Source organism: Anser brachyrhynchus, assembly GCF_964034855.1.
Source record: "Anser brachyrhynchus genome assembly, chromosome: 1".
NCBI lineage: Eukaryota > Metazoa > Chordata > Aves > Anseriformes > Anatidae > Anser > Anser brachyrhynchus.
The window spans coordinates 137,334,015-137,350,550 of record NC_137694.1 but is presented as its reverse complement, the minus strand read 5'-3'; the positions used below and the strand labels follow the sequence as shown (position 1 = coordinate 137,350,550).

Below are 16,536 nucleotides of genomic sequence, written 5' to 3'. Positions count from 1 at the left end.
CTTGTCCCTTCTTATTTCACATCTACATGTTATAGAAATTCTTTTATAGTCACCTTTAATAATGTGAACCTTATTTTCATATTTAAAATAACTCTGTGTCAAGTTTCAGGTCAGTTAAGAACTTCTGAATTAGTTACTCTCCTCTACCATAATTTCTCTGTTTTCTTTTGCATTTAGCTAATCTGCATTTGTTCCCGTAATAGCAATGATTCTTTTAAGAGGTGTCATTATACCCAAATAACTTTTTCTTTACATTTTATTTCTGTAGTGTTTCATACACATTTTTTGTTTCTGTTTACTGATAAACGTGCTCTTCAAACCTGCTGCTACTGTATGTTTGCAGTATGTTTCCATTCGTAACAATTATGAATGATTTTTTTCTATGACTAGTCACTCACCTTGACTTTGATACACTGAAGTTCTTTCCTCTTGTGAGAATCAAATGTAGGAGAGTCTGTTGCTCCCATCTCTCTACATCAGAAATGTTTTTTCCAGTTCATTCTAATAAATTATTGAGTAATTGGTAACTTTTCTTTCTTTTCTTTTCTTTTTTTTTTTTTGTAAATTTCCGGATCTTTGTTACACTAATATTATTCTATTGACGTTTTTCTTTCAGGAATAAGTTGTTTCCCTTTTCTCTTAAAAGAATAACAAATAACAAAATCACTCATTTTTAGTCTCCAGATTCCCTATAAATTTGCATCTGACTCCATTCAGACTACTGAGTTAACTTACACTGTCATAGAGATCAGTCAGTTACAGTGAATTGCTTATGCTCTTTCCAGTACTGCCTGACAATGAGATATTTTATTTATATGTGTATAACAAATATTAAATACGAAACTCAAAGAAAATATCCATTAGCTTTCTCATTATTAACACCATGGTGATCATAGGTTTCCTGAAAAGTGTGTTTTGTCTGCATGACTCTCAACAACACGTGGTTCAAATAAATTACTTTAATGCAGAAGTAACTGTAAAGAAAATAATACAAGTAGAATAATAGGAGATTTTGTTTTGGAATCTTTTAGGTTGGAAAAGACCCTTAAGATCATCAAGTTCAACCATCAAACTAATACTACAAAGTCCTATCACTAAACCACATCCTTAAGCACCACATCCACATGTCTCTTAAATACCTCCAGGGATGGGGATTCAACCACTTCCCTGGACAGCCTCTTCCAATGCCTAACTACTCTATTCAGTAATAAATTCTTCCTGGTATCCAATCTAAACCTCCTTGGGGTCATTTTCACTTGTCACTTGAGAACGGCATTCTCATCACTGCAACTTCCATTCAGATAGTTGTAGAGAGTGGTGAGATCTCCCCTCAGCCAACTTTTCTCCACTCAAAACAGCCCCAGTTCCCTCACCTGCTCCTCAAATGTCCTGTTTTCTAGTCTCTTCACCAGTATCACTCATCTCTGAATGAGTTCCAGCAGAGGGACAATCACTTCCCTAGTCCTGTTGGCCACATTATTTCTGTTGCAATCCAAGATGCCATTGGCCTTCTTGGCCACCTGGGCATATTGATAGCTCATGTTCAGCAGATGGCTGTCTACCAGGTCTTTTGCTGCTGCACATCTTTCCAGCTACTCTTCCAAAACTCTGTACCTCTGCATTGGGTTTTACAACCCCAGTGCAAGACCCAGCACTTAACCCTTGTTTAATGTTTTGCAACTGGACTCAGCCCATCGATATACCCTGTCCAGACATCCTCTGCAAAACCTTCCTACCCTTAAGCAGATGAGCACTCTAACCCAACTTGGCGTCATCCACAAACTTACTGAGGGTGTACTTAATCCCCTCATCAATATTGTTGATAAAAGTATTAAAAAAAAAAAAAAAATGGCCCCAGTATAGAGACCTGAAAAACACCTCTAGTGACCTGCTTGTCAACTGGATTTAACTCCATTCACAACAACCTTTTGGCTAACTGGCCATTCAGCCAGTATTTTACCCAGCAAACTGTATGTCCAACCAAACCTTGAGCAGCCAGTTTCTCCAGGAGAATGCTGTAGGAAACAGTATCAAATGTTTTGATAAAGTCCAATAAAAAGTTTTTATTCAAGTAGAAAAAGTTATGTGGTTATTTTTTTATTTTTATTTTTTACTCTACTGCGTGTAGTTTGAGAAATGTTTTGTTCCCTGGATGCTGCTTGGTCTTTCTATATAATTGCATGTGTACTGTCAGCTAGAATAACAACAAATTATATTTTTATTTAGGAGACAGTCCTTATCATAAAAAAATAACCCCAAACATGAAGGGATGGAGACCTGAAAAGTTGCTACTATTGTCTATTTCATGTTTCACTAAAGACTCAAGGTATTTCGGCAAAATGAAGAGTGACTTAGCATGAGATATAGCAGAATCCTCCATAAGTTTTGCATGAGGTCATGCAAAATATGGTCAGATGTTAGTTCACAAAATCTTTTTTTTTTTTTTAAAGAAAATCTAGGAATAATGAAATGCATGTGTGATTGCAAATGTTTACAAGGTATAACTTCATAAATAGAAATAATGGCACAGATTTAATTTAGAGAAAATCACTTTTTGCTTGCCAAACTGTGAGAAATAAAGTTGTGTTTTTGCAGTGGAAAATTCCACTAAACTTGCATATTCAAAAGTGATTGTGCAGGCATAACAGTGGCATAACAGTGGGGAATATGTTAATCAGATAAGGGGAAGGTCCCACTGTCCCAAAATAATGAGGATAGCTAAGAAAAACAAGATGAACAGTGTGAAGTCAGTAAAAAACAAAAATCACAGTCCCTCTAGTCATGAGAGAAAAAAAAAAAAAAAAAAGATATTACTTCTTACTTAGGTTGGTCAAATAAAATTCTACATATATGGTATAGTAATAAGGTCAAGTAGTTTGTGAACCTGTAGTCAGCCAGTGAGGAAATGGGAGGAATCAAGTGTCGGGTAATAGGGAATATAAGGTTATGATATACTTTTGCTGTGCGCTCCTGCTTGCAGAATGCCTGCCATTGCAATCACAAATAAAAATGCAGCTTCTCTGAGATTCTCTCCCAAGCCTGTGTTATTGGCTGCAGATCGTTCCTCACAAAACAAAACCTCAATACTGCTGCTATTTTGATCTGTATCTAACAGAACAGGAGAAGTTTTATATCAGTCTTAATACCTTTGTGGCTTTTGCAGACAGTGAAGTGCCAAATGAGTAGACCATGTGAAGAGCTGGATCAGATTAAGAAACAACTTAATCTCTAAGCATTTATTTAAACTTGATTGATGAACTTCTACCAATCATAAATAGTAACAAATTGTTTTAAATAAATAGTGATATTTTGCCAGGATATTTAGTCAGATGTTATAACCACTTCTTGTAGCTAAATGGTTTGTTGTTGTTTGTTTGTTTGTTTGTTACAGAAATATTTCTTTGTACTTTCTTGATTGTAAATTACATGCAATGCAGTCTACTCATTTTATCACATCTAACAGCATTATTATTATTACATGAGCACAACAAAAAAGTGATATCTCTCAGTTAAGGAACAAAAACTCTGGTAAAAATGATACAAAACAAGCCGACTTAAATTAATTGCTCGTTTACAATGTGAAGATTTTCCCATATGGTTATAATATTGTAGATGTCACTGATAAAGAATTTGTGCTTGCAGCCAGAACAAAATCATCCCGGAAATCAGTTACTAGATTAAGCAATGTGAGCACTCTGATTGCTGTTTTAAGAGCAAAAAATAAATGAACTCCATTAGGAAGTGAAAAGTGTAGTGATGCTGGTACAGTCAGATTCTAAACAGAAGGAGATGATCACTGTTTCAACCTCAATGAGCAAAAAAAAATAATGCAGATTTGTGGAAGAGCTTTTTTTTAGCTTTCTTTTCATTAATAAAGCTATCTTTCATCAGAATTTGTTGATGTAGACACTGCAAGTAGTTCCTTTGATTCACACAGCAATTTATGTATGTTAGTTAACATGTTACCTAACATATTTATTTGTAATATTTGTGAATAGGGTTCTGGAAGAAGCCTTCTAACCATTTACTATTCCTCAGTTGTTAAAATTATGCACGTTATGCAATCTTTGCTGAAATTTACAGAACCCTTCTTAAAAATAGCTGGATTTTATTTTATTTTTTGTCTCATATTCATCCTTCTGAAAGATTGTCAGATCTTTATGTGTTTCAAGATTGTTACTAGGTTACTCAGTAAGATTAGTCACAAGATTTACTCTTGAAGACCTGCCTATCAGTCTTCTTTTCAAACAACACCGATATTTGATGTCATTCATTTTCATCTACTCAGGGAAAGGTCTTTCTTCCACTTTATGGCCCAAGCCTATTAGTCTAAATTATAGTCTAAATAATATTTTTCTATCAACCACAGTTTTATTGGATCTGACTGAGGTCTGACTTGGACGCAGCTAACTTTTTTCAGTGCAGCACCTATGGTGCTGTGTTTTGAACTTGTGACTATGATAGTGTTGATAACACACCAATGTTTTTTCTGTTGCTGAACCACACTTCCACAATGTCAAGGCTTTCTCTTTTTCCCACTCTAGTCTCCCTACAGTGTGTAGGCAAGAAGTCGAGAGGACAGAGCCAAGACAGCTCACTGAATTAGCCAAATGGATATTGCCATACAATGTCATGCTCAGCAATAAAAAATGTGAGGGGTGATTGTCTTCCAAGGTACCTATTGTTCAGAAAACCGCAGGGCATCGATCTGCTTGTGGTGGTGAGTGATTATCATTGCATCACCTTTTTTTCCCATCTTTAACTGTCTTTATCTCAACCCATAGTTGTTTTTTTTTGTTGTTCTCGTTGTTTTTTTTTCCACTTTTGCTCTTCCTATTCTCTCCCTCATCACACCGAGAGGAGGGAGTGAGCAAGCAACTATGTTGGTGTTTAGCTGCTTAACAGAGTCTCTGTATCACAAAGATGCATAAATTTATATTTAAAACATACATACGAATATATATACGTTTAAAACAAGCATCCAAACATGTGAGCATGTATGTGTGGGTATACATATTATGCACACAAATCTCTACAGTTCCAAGATTTTTTTTCTACAGAAAGGGATATATTTTTAGCACAACTCTCATAACCGTCATTCACTAATTCTTCTTGTCTTTTAACACAGACTCAGTTGAGCAGCAGCTTACATTTTTGATAAAATAGTTTAATTCAACTCCATTATGGTCCTAACAGTGTTACTAAGAAGAGACCTCAGGAAAAACTACAAAATGTCTAGGTAATAAATTCTGAAAGCAAAACATTTAGTCTTTGAGCTTCACAACAAATGGAAGCAGACAAATGCACAATCATACTGGAAGACAGTTTTGTTTGTTTGTTTCTCAAAATGAACAAACAAACATTTTGGGGACTATTGTTTATTTATTTTTATTTTTTAAACTAGAAATTGTTTAATCTTTTTGTGAAATAGGTTTGCAGTTGATACAGACGTTATTTTTCATTTATTCATTTATTCTCTTTAAGTGATAATGGCTTGACTCAACCTAATGGGATAAAAGCCTTTGTTCAAGTGCTTTATGCTTGAGTAACTCACCATCTCGGGAGAATAGTCTAATAAATATTTTCATTTTTTAATTTCAGCTATTACATGTTGGTTTTTTTTCTATGTTGAAGTGAAATTGCATCTATCAGTCCATTGAAAACATCTATTTTGGTATAAAAGGAACTGTATAGATTTCCTTCTAGTATTGTAAATTTAACTAATTAAAAGTATTTTCAACTGGTTTTCTTTTCTCTTGAGCACTGTCTTTTTCTTTGGGTCTGCCACTCTCAACAAGACCATTTAGATATTTATTTTAAAGTGCTGCAAAGTCTACTTATGTCTAAGTTTTCTTAAGATACTCAGAAAAAAAATTAGTGCCTTAAATGATATAAGTATCAATTATATACATATTGTTTTCAAATTCCTGTTTTCCATTATTGATATCCATGATTTCCCCCAACTATTCCTGCTCCTTTGAAAGACAAAATTAAGAGTTGGGAATTCCAATGTAACTTCCGTGATTACAAGGACAAGACCAAATTCATCTTCCCTTTCCTTCTCTTTTGTTTGCCATTCTTTGATTTTGTGTCTGAGAGGTCACTGAGGGTTAAAAAGAGATACTTTTTTCCTTCCACTACAATGCATTGAATGTGCATCTGTGAAAAATTTATCATGAGAATACTAGTTAATTCAGATACTAAGTAGCAGCAATTTAAAATTATTTATTGAACAGTAAAATCCATGTCACCATTTTCAACAATGATTTTCTATTTTCGTGTCAACAGCCAAAAGTATCCTGGTAAATCCTGTAAAAATACTCCTGGCCTCTCTCTTTTACTTTCAGAGATCATCATAAATCCAATCACAACCCAATAAAGCTAAAATACCCAGGAAACAGAAAATAGTTGTGTAGTTAAGTGCCAGCATCGGAGGCACCAGCAGGCCAAAGGCAAGTTGAAGTCCAGGCTATGCCACACTTGTGTCTTAAGGATGGAATGCATTATATGTCTTCCATCCTTGAACACTCATTCAGAAGAGGGTATACAATGCATGTTGAGGTGGCTAGAGAGGTCTTCTGACAATCAGCAGCACTTCAGTCATGAAACAAGCTGATGGCATCCACATCAGTTTTGCCTAACTTCAGCTCTTCTACCATTTCACACTAATAGTTCTGGGAGATTGTCAGCTAATGAGAATCCTTGCCTCCTAGTTCCTGTTCCATGCAGGGAATTATTTTTCAAAAAATACTAATGATACATCAGTATTTGGTTGTACATTATGCCTTTTACAGGCAGTCTATAAGGATCTTGAAAGCTTTACCCTCAGTGAATTTATATACCACTGTAATGACAGAATTTGTAAATGATGAACTGTGAGATGTCACAGACCTGTCCATGGAGAGAAAGCTCCTGAAGTGGATAAACTTTGTGATTTTACTTGCTATTAACAGGCTGACAAATATAAAATAGTTGCGAGTATATTAAGTTGGAGAGGCAAAAAATGATCAACAGGCTTTTGGTAAATCTTGGAAGCAATGTTAGAAGAGTAAGTCATTTATATGGTTGAACAAATTGTATGAGGATGTGACGCAGTGGCTTAAAAGAGGAAAAGAGGGCTGAAGTTATAATTTACCTTTTTTTTTTTTTTGTATTTGAAATAAAAGTGCTAGCATTAACAGATGACTAACAATTTTACTTATATTAAGTAATAACTCATTATGTCCTTGCTATGTAAATACAGTCTCGTAACTTGTAAACAGTGTAATGTCTTTTCTTGTATCACATCTCCTATTACACTCTAATCAAAGTATTTTCCTTTCTAGGATACCTGGGGAATTTTCCAGCCAGGTGATTTACAGAGCACTTACAGATGCTTTCTGGAAGAAATGGCAATGAAATCAGATGTTATACATCACATAGCTTTGTCATTCCTTTAAACCATTGTATCAACTAAAGGGAATTTATGTAAAAGCAGAGTATAAATAATATAAAGGACACAGAAACTCTCTGTTGCCCCTTTTCACGGTCAAGTCATATTTGGAGCAGGCTGGAGATGGAGACAGACTGTGCAGCTGACTGGGTTGTACTGTAGTCTGTAATTACTTTATGCAAAAAGATGCAAAAAGACTTTTATATTTCTTTTGACTTTTTATATTATTTTATGCAAAAAGACTTTTATATTTCTTCCTATATTCTGATCTTCTGTAACAGAAACCCTAGTAGTTACAATCTAGAACAGCCCCCTGAACTAATACAAGAAAATTTATGATTTATCATCAGAAAGGCTTTCCTTTAGAAAGAAGCATGTGTGTCTTTTGAAGTGACACTCAGTGCACTCTTTATTTATAAAGAGGCACCAACATAACATTTGGGGGCAAACTATACAAGGACATTAAATATTTATGAGCTACTAAATAAAAAGAAATGTTATCTAAGCAATTGAGTTAGGAACGTATATTGTTATAAAATTCAGGAGGAAATAATTTTGGGTAGTTCTTCACCCTTGCAGTGCATATCAAAAATATTCTAATAATAGTTATTGTGAAGAAACATCATAGTAAACTGACATTACACATTTCCTCCTAGGATTATTCTGTGTGAGGTAGAGCTGGGAACCTACCATTGCCTCAGCAATTTTTTGTTGGATCTGCAGCCCTTGTGAGAGGGGACCAGTTCTCATGGTTTTGTGGAACCTTGGAAATGGAGAGCCTGTGATTTTCCAGGTAGCCTGAAATCACACGTGGAATAAACATTATTGACGCTTCTCTCTGAAGATCTTGCAGTATTCATATGTTTGATACTTAATCAAGCTATTTGTTTTTTGTCGTTTCTCCTAAGGAAATATTGACTGCTACTACACAGGATCTCCTCCAAGTATAGTTGGCAGATCCATCTTTTACCTGAACAGTAAATAAAAGTTTATGTATTGGCCTAATACTTGGTCTCTTCAAACATGTCTTCTGCTAATGATGCTGTCCATGCAAACAGAGATTGATGTTTAATCCTCAATATATAACTCCTTATAGACTGAACAAGTATTTAATACAAAAGCACAGACAATTATGTTTTGTTCAAACACAAAGGAGAATAACACATATAGTTTACTAATTTCACATGGCTAACCTTAACAAAAACAAATGACATCAGAATGACAATGAATTTGGTGTTAACTGGTCTTAAATTCACATGCTGGTGTTAAAGAACAGCTCACAAATGTTAAAGAGAAAAAAAAAAGGAAATGGAAATCTACAAATATACAGGTGGATATTACATTCAGACATTAAAAAAAAAATAATAATTCAGTTACACTGTTTTAAAGGGGAGATACAGCTGAATTTGAAGACATTTATATTGAGAAAACCTTTTTAGATCAATACTTCCTGATCTGTCATGTTAAGTAGAGAAAAAGCAAAAAGAGCTTTAAGACTACTTTGTGTTTGCTCTAATTTAGAGCATATAGAAACATATTATGAGATTGCCATGTAGATAATGAACATGAAACACAGGAAGTTTCAGACAATTTCTCTTGGAATCCTGCCTCTTAACTCTCACGTGTAGGCATTCTTCGTGTTAATCTTGGCTACTAGACAATGCATGGCCCATATATAATAGGCATGTGTGACAGCCAGAGATGCTGGAATAGATGTTCTATTCTTTATTATATTATATGCAGATTATATTTGATGTCTGCAAGGTAGGAAAATAGGCATAATTGGAAAAAAAAAAAGAAAAAAAAAAGTCATAGACCTAGGGACTCAACAACTATTATCATGGGCAAAAAAGACTCAGCACAGGGAGATTAAAATAATTTATTGCCTACCACTAGCAGACTAAAGCAGTGAGAAACTAAAAGCAAACTGAAAACACCTCCTCCCCATCCACCCTCTTGTATTTTCTTCCCCCCCCATGCAGCACAGGGGAACAGGGAATGGGGGTGTACTGGGTCTGGCTGGGATGGAGTTAACTTTCTCTGCAGCAGCCCACACAGCGCTGTGCTCTGCACTTGCAGCTAGAACAGCACTGGTATCACACCAGTGTTTTGTCTATTGCTGAGCAGTGCTGGCACAGCATCAGGACTCCCTCCAACAACCCCCCCAGGAACCGGTAGGCTGGGAGTGCGCAAGACCGGGGGGGCTACATCACCAGGGCAACTGACCTAAACCAACCAAAGGGAATATTCCATGCCCTGTGATGTCACACTCAGCAATAAAAGGTGGGAAAGGGGAAGGAGAGAGGGGCTTTTGTTATGAAAACATCTGTTGTCCCAAACCACTGCTACGTGCATTGAGGCCCTGCTTCCCGAGATGTGGCCAAACATCGTTCATTGATGGGAAGTAGAGAGCAATTTCTTTTCTCTCTCCGTGTTTCTGTGTGGCCTTTACTTTTCCCTTTAATTAAATTATCTTTATCTCAACCTGTGAGTTTTTTGTTGTTTTTTTTTTTTTTTTCTTTCCAGCATACTTTCTTCTTCTCCTCTTCTTCTAAAGAGGAGGAATAAGAGAGCAGTTGTGGTGGAATTTAGCTGAACAGCAAGGTAAAGCCACCACAGGGGCTGAGATTAGTCCCTAACACTTTGTCTCCACTGTTCCTTCATGGTCACTCTCTGCCCTTTTGGAACTGGCTGGAGCTCATTCTGATCTGACATGGGGCAACTTCTATTCTCTTCTCACAGAGGCCACCCCTTCTAACAAACACATGCCACATAAACACAATACTGGACTTAATATTTAACTGCAATTAAGTTTCAGAATTAAATAAATAATAGGGAGGCCAGGTGTTTGGGGATAAGAGGGTAGAATTTATGGAAGGAGATATGGTTCAAAACAAGTGAGCAAGATTTCACAGTTTTGTCGGAGTCTAATTACCACTGAGTAGAGCTTCAATATATGTAGATATATCAAAAGTGTGAAAGAGAATCTATCAATGAGCTCTTTAATGAAGCAGAACTCCTATTTGTTGTGAGGAAAGGTAAAAATGTTAGCTCAAATTGTGAACAGGTTCTTCTCAATTTTTGTAATTACTTTGGTTTAATTCATGATACATTTCATACTCTGAACAGATTGAAAGCTACTCCATGCGTATTCCTACTCTTTCTGACTTTTTAAATGAAATTTTACTGTCTTAGATTTCAGCCATCTTCAAACTTGCCACAAAGGGATGTTTCACAGGCAAAGGACAGAAAAGCAAGGGGCACTAGGCCACCAGATTGCACACCTGTTCAAGTCCCACAGGTATTGTTAATTTCCCCTGTGCACCCCAACACAGCACATGGAGACCCAGCAGTATACACTAGGGCACTTTTTTTTCTTTTTTTTACTATTTTTTTGGAATCATTCCCAGCTTTATTACATTCTGATTTGCCCAAGAAAATCAAAACAAAACAAAACAACCCCCACAGCTCTTTCTTGTATTAGGCCTAGAGTAATTTGTTTAAATATTATGTTTAAACGCAATTACTCTCAGACATTATGCGATGCCAAAAGACCCCAGAGATCTGCCTATCTACTTCTGTTGCTTGTCTGGAACGGGTATTCAGAAAGAAAACTATTATCATCAAAAACATCTGGATTTCAGTTGGTGAGCTGGAGCAATAGTAAAACCAAAAGATATGCACTACACATTCTCACATTGCAACACCCTCTGCTGTGAACAAATAAATGGTCTGTGTGAAAGGTAATTAGAGAGTGTCTTTAAAATAATATTATAGCATCATAGCAGAGAGTTGCAGGTCATGACCATACTGTGAAGCAGAAGAAAGTGCAGATTTCCTTAACTAGCCCTGACTGATTCAGGTCTGTAGCAACCAGCAGGGTAGTTAAATCCAAGCAGTATTCTGTTTGACCTGATTAATCACGCAAACAGAGATATAGTATTACTGGGACTGAATCATAAAAAACATGCATGGTGCTATGCTGCACCACATAGAAATGATTGCTTGCTCCAAACAGAATGAATGTCTATCACAATATTGTATTCTGTAGTACAGTCTTTTTCATTTTCAAAGGGGAGTTTTGCAAGGATTTATTATTATGATTATCACAACAAAATAGGCTTTTTTTCTTTTTCTTTTATTTTTTTCTTTTCTTTTTTTTCAGGAGTAAGTATATCAGTGTTTGTAATGAAATTAAGTTAGGGGATGTCTTAATTGGAACTGAATTTTGGAATAATCTGAGCATTGTTTCTTGAAATGTTACTGTTATTTGTGACAATATGTGATTATATTTTGCTTTTAAGTAAAATGCTTCTTAGGTTGTAGGGTTTCAATATGTATTATTTTTCAAAAACAAGTCAGATATTTCTTTGGGCTATGCAGTAATGCAGATTAAAAACTGATTTTAGGGAAACACATTTCTTATAAAGTGATATGATGGAAAATGTTCTTTCTCTTCTACATGAAAGTCACAGAATTACCACATCATGTTTCAGTATTCTTATTACCCTTTTACATGCTCAGTTGAATAAATTCCACTGAACATAAAAGAATTACACTAATTCATAATAGCCAAGCATTCACACATTATTGTCAGTCACTTCGCAATTGGCCATAAAGAATTCTCACCAGATAAATCTGACTTCTAAAATTCTGGGAAATACGTTTTCCACTCTGGAGGCTAAATCCTGGGAGACACTACAAATCCAGGAGCTGTTAGTGGGATTAGAGCAACACTCCATGCCTGTAGGTTTCATATTGAAATCAGGCTATGTGAGTGTTTGTGAAATTTGTACCATAAAGAGAAAAAGATAAAAGTGTTTTCAATACGCAGTTTAGACTCCAGAAGTAGCAAGAGATTAAATTAGTCACTGGCAGAGATCAGAAGACTGATCTCTATTTTCAATGATTATAGCAGAAGCTTAGAAGAGCAAGATATCTGAGTGAGGTGATTAATTTAGGTAGCTATATTTGTAGTGTGAACACACTTCAGATTCTAAAGATAGGTGTTGAAATTAATGCAGAAACTCTCAAACATAATTGTATTTCAATGTGGTGATGTTTTTTTGGTTCATTATGGGATATTTGTGGAATGAATGAGTCATTCTAAACTCAAGTCTATTAACGGAATAGAAGACTGTTGCTGGTGTGTGATAATGTCATAACATACTAATAGTAAGAATACCAAGAATCGTGTTCTGCAAACTCTTTTTTTTTCCCAGGTTCTACAACCTACAACCAGAATATACAATATAATACCCTAAAGCAGTTAAGAAGGCCTTAATCCTTCCTCCCTCCCTCCCTCCCTCCCTCCCTTCCTTCCTTCCCTCCCTCCCTCCCTCCCTCCCTCCCTCCCTCCCTCCCTCCTTCCTTCCTTCCTTCCTTCCTTCCTTCCTTCCTTCCTTCCCTCCCTTCCTTCCTTCCTTCCTTCCTTCCTTCCTTCCTTCCTTCTCTTTCCTTCCTTCCTTCTGTCTTATCTTCCTTCCTTCCATGTTACTTTCCTTCCTTCTCTCCTTGCATGCCTTCCCTCATTGCCTGCGTTCCTGTCTTCCTTTCATTCAAAAAGGAATAGTTTCTTCCTCCTGTTATCCCTCCTCTTGTGTAACAAAACTGTGGTTACAGCACTCGTCCAGATTTAATTACTTCCTATGGCTGAAGCAATTTGGATGCACACTTCCCATCTCCAATAAGAACATTGTTACTTGAAAGTTATATAGTGGAAAAGACAATCACCATTCTGTCAAGAAAAGTCCATGTATTTCAATGTTTCTAACAAAGTCCATACTAAATTCCTGACCCAGAGCAGTACAGATTTAGAGCAATTCAATGCTGCTTCTCATAATTTGACAATTCATTTAGCTCCCCCTACCTTGTAAATGTTTTAGAAGTAGAATTGGATAGATAGGTTGGTGACTGCAGTCTCATGTCATATAGTCATTTAGTAGTGTTAATTAGAGGAAAAGCTAAGAGCTCTTCTAAGCCTACACAATTCTATGGTTTATGCCATGCCAGCTGTGTGCAAAGTACATTAAATTTTCTTAGTACCATAATGTTTATTTCAGAATTTCCTTAGTAAAATAAATATGATACACATGACACTTTTATAACCCTACAAATATAAAATTTTGATAAAGTAAATTTATTAAGTTTATTAAATAAATAGGGAATATATTTTAAAAATATGTAAACAATTGCCTACTTGTATGCATAAATTCACCTTTTAAAATATATACATATCAATATTGTTACTAAATTAATTCTGTACCTCTAACCTACAGTCATTCTAGCTTTTCTGTATATCTTCTTAATTATAAACAAAACAAACCTGTAGGTGGAAACTTATGATGAAGGAAGTACTTCTTTCTACAGTAAGGTTTATTAAGTCACTCTGACAATAGTAGCAAAAGTGACATATAAGGTCTGCAAATATCACCGACATCAGTATTTAATGAACTGTGACTGCTGACTTTTTTTTGGTGTGCAGTAAAAAAAAAAAAGTTTCCACTGTAATTTCCACGCTATAGTCACATTGATTAACATAAGAGCAGAGGGAAGGGAAGGGAAGGGAAGGGAAGGGAAGGGAAGGGAAGGGAAGGGAAGGGAAGGGAAGGGAAGGGAAGGGAAGGGAAGGGAAGGGAAGGGAAGGGAAGGGAAGGGAAGGGAAGGGAAGGGAAGGGAAGGGAAGGGAAGGGAAGGGAAGGGAAGGGAAGGGAAGGGAAGGGAAGGGAAGGGAAGGGAAGGGAAGGGAAGGGAAGGGAAGGGAAGGGAAGGGAAGGGAAGGGAAGGGAAGGGAAGGGAAGGGAAGGGAAGGGAAGGGAAGGGAAATAAGTTGAAATTATTTGATATAATAAATTGAATGATAGTTTTTGCTGGTTTAGGTTCTTTTTTTTTTTTAAGGGATGGTGTCCATAGATGATTGAGAATACATCTGAGCCCAACTCTCTTGAGTTTTAATGTTAGCATACATCATCAATTGAATATTCTGTTCTGGGGAAAGAAATCTGTACCTTTTATTAAAGACTGCAAACTACTGTATTTCTGCACTTTTAGAAAATAAACAAATAAATAAATGTACTTTAAAATCACTTAGAGTTAACAGGTTGCTTTCAAAAAGTTTTTATTCTCTTTTGTGATACAGTATCTGCACAAGGCAGTTGTAAATGATTTAAAGTTTATTTTCTGTCCTTAAAACCCTGCTGAAAAGAATTAGAAAAATCTTACATGTGTATTCTGATGACATTTAAGGTTGATATGCTAAAGTCGATGGTATGTTTTCAAATTATTTACACAATAATCAGAAATTAAAATATCATCTTGAACATAAGCACATAAATTATCTGCAAATGTATGGAAGATGATGGCATATTGTAGTGGGTTTATGTGGCAAGGTTTTGGTAGTGGGGGGACTGTAGGGATGACCTCTGTGAGAAGAATCCAGAAGCTGCCCCATTTTAGATAACAGCAATTTGTAGCTGGCTCCAAAGGGACCTGCTGCTGGCCAGCGCAGAGCCACTAAGTGATGTCGTTTGTGCCTCTGTAAGAGCATATTTAAGAAAGGGGAACAGATGCTGCACAACAGCAGTTGGGAGAGATGGGAGTGAGAAACAGCCCTGTAGACAACAAGGTTAGTGAAGAAGGAGAGCAGGAGGTGCTCCAGGCAGGCAGCAGCAGTTCCCCTGCGGCCTGTGGAGAGGCCCCTGGTGGAGCAGGCTGTCCCCCTGCAGCCCATGGGTCCCACACGGAGCAGATCTCCACGCTGCAGCCCGTGGAGGAGCCCCCGGTGGAGCAGGTGGATGTGGCCTGGAGGAGGCTGCGGCCCATGGAGAGCCCCTGCAGGAGCAGGCCCCAGGCCAGAGCTGCGGCTTGTGACATACAATGTCTGAGCAGTTTGCTCCACAGAGACAGGCCCCGTGGTACAGCCCCATGTTGAAGCAGTTCTTGAAGAGCTGCAGCCTGTGGGCAGCCCCCGCAGGACCAGTTTGGGAAGGACGGCATCCCGTGGGAGGGACCCCGTGTGGAGCTGGGGCAGAGTGACCGTGAAGGAGCGGCAGAGGTGAAGTGCTATAGCCTGACTGCAGCCCCCATCCCCCTGTTCTGCAGTGCCTCTTGGGGGGAGGAGGTGGAAGAGAGTGGATGGAGGAAAGATATTTTATTTTCTTTGTTTCTCACTGCTCTAGTCTGTTAGTAACAGAAAATATATTATTTTAATCTCCCTATGCTGAGTCTGTTTTGCCCGTGACGATAATTGTTGAGTGATCTTCCTGTCCTTATCTCAATCCCTGAGCCCTTTGCATCACATTTTCTCGCCCTTTCCCTTTGAGGAGGGGGAGTTAGAGAGCAGTTGTGGTGGAGCTCAGCTGCCCAGCTGGGTAAAACCACCACACATATATGAGGCAAGATTTTCCTAATTCTTCTGTTTCACACCTTCATTATATTATAGCAATTTCCCCAAACTTATTTTCTTCTCATATGATTACTAATAATTCAGTATTCAATTAACAGTAAGTTAAAAGGAAGCTATAAGCAAGTAATCTTTGCTCTTTGGTTATAATCCATTTAAACTACTAATATAAACTGAGCAGTGTCAAACTTTATTAACAAATGGGGAATAAGATAAGGAATTATATATTTGTGTGTATAATATATATTATTATTATATATTTGTATATCAACACTTTGTATATCTAATCTCATCAGCATTTAGGTAAATTTAGACTTTTTATCAGTTACCAAAGCATTCATACTCATAGTAAACAAAATTAATATTTTTAATAAAATTTTGAATGCTATTCTGCAAAATAAATGTTCTGAACTGAATCAGCTCTCTAGTTCTGTTATCTGTATTGGTTAGATGTGCATAACTGCAATGCTAGTTCAGACACTTTGTAGACACAAGTCTATGCTTAACAAATAGGACTCAATATACTTACTTAACCATATGTAGATATGCTAAGGTATCCTCCCTCCACTTCCAGCTTCTGATGGAATAGGTTCTATAGGTTATCTCAAATGGTTCTTGTTTATATCCAATAAATTTATAGTGCTGTGACTCAAATAATTTGATCGTGCTTAAGTGTCAGGTGCAATTTGAAATGCCAAGAGTA

At 36.8% G+C, this 16,536-nt stretch overlaps 2 long non-coding RNA genes across 2 annotated transcripts in view; both read left to right on the top strand.

Moving 5' to 3' along the window:
- Positions 1-16,536, top strand: part of LOC308193159 — a 394,920-nt gene that overhangs the window by 92,269 nt on the left and 286,115 nt on the right. The window lies entirely within an intron of this gene.
- Positions 4,313-9,324, top strand: LOC308193136. The gene is made up of 2 exons (XR_013949410.1): positions 4,313-4,720; positions 7,326-9,324. It is a non-coding gene; the product is annotated as an uncharacterized lncRNA (long non-coding RNA).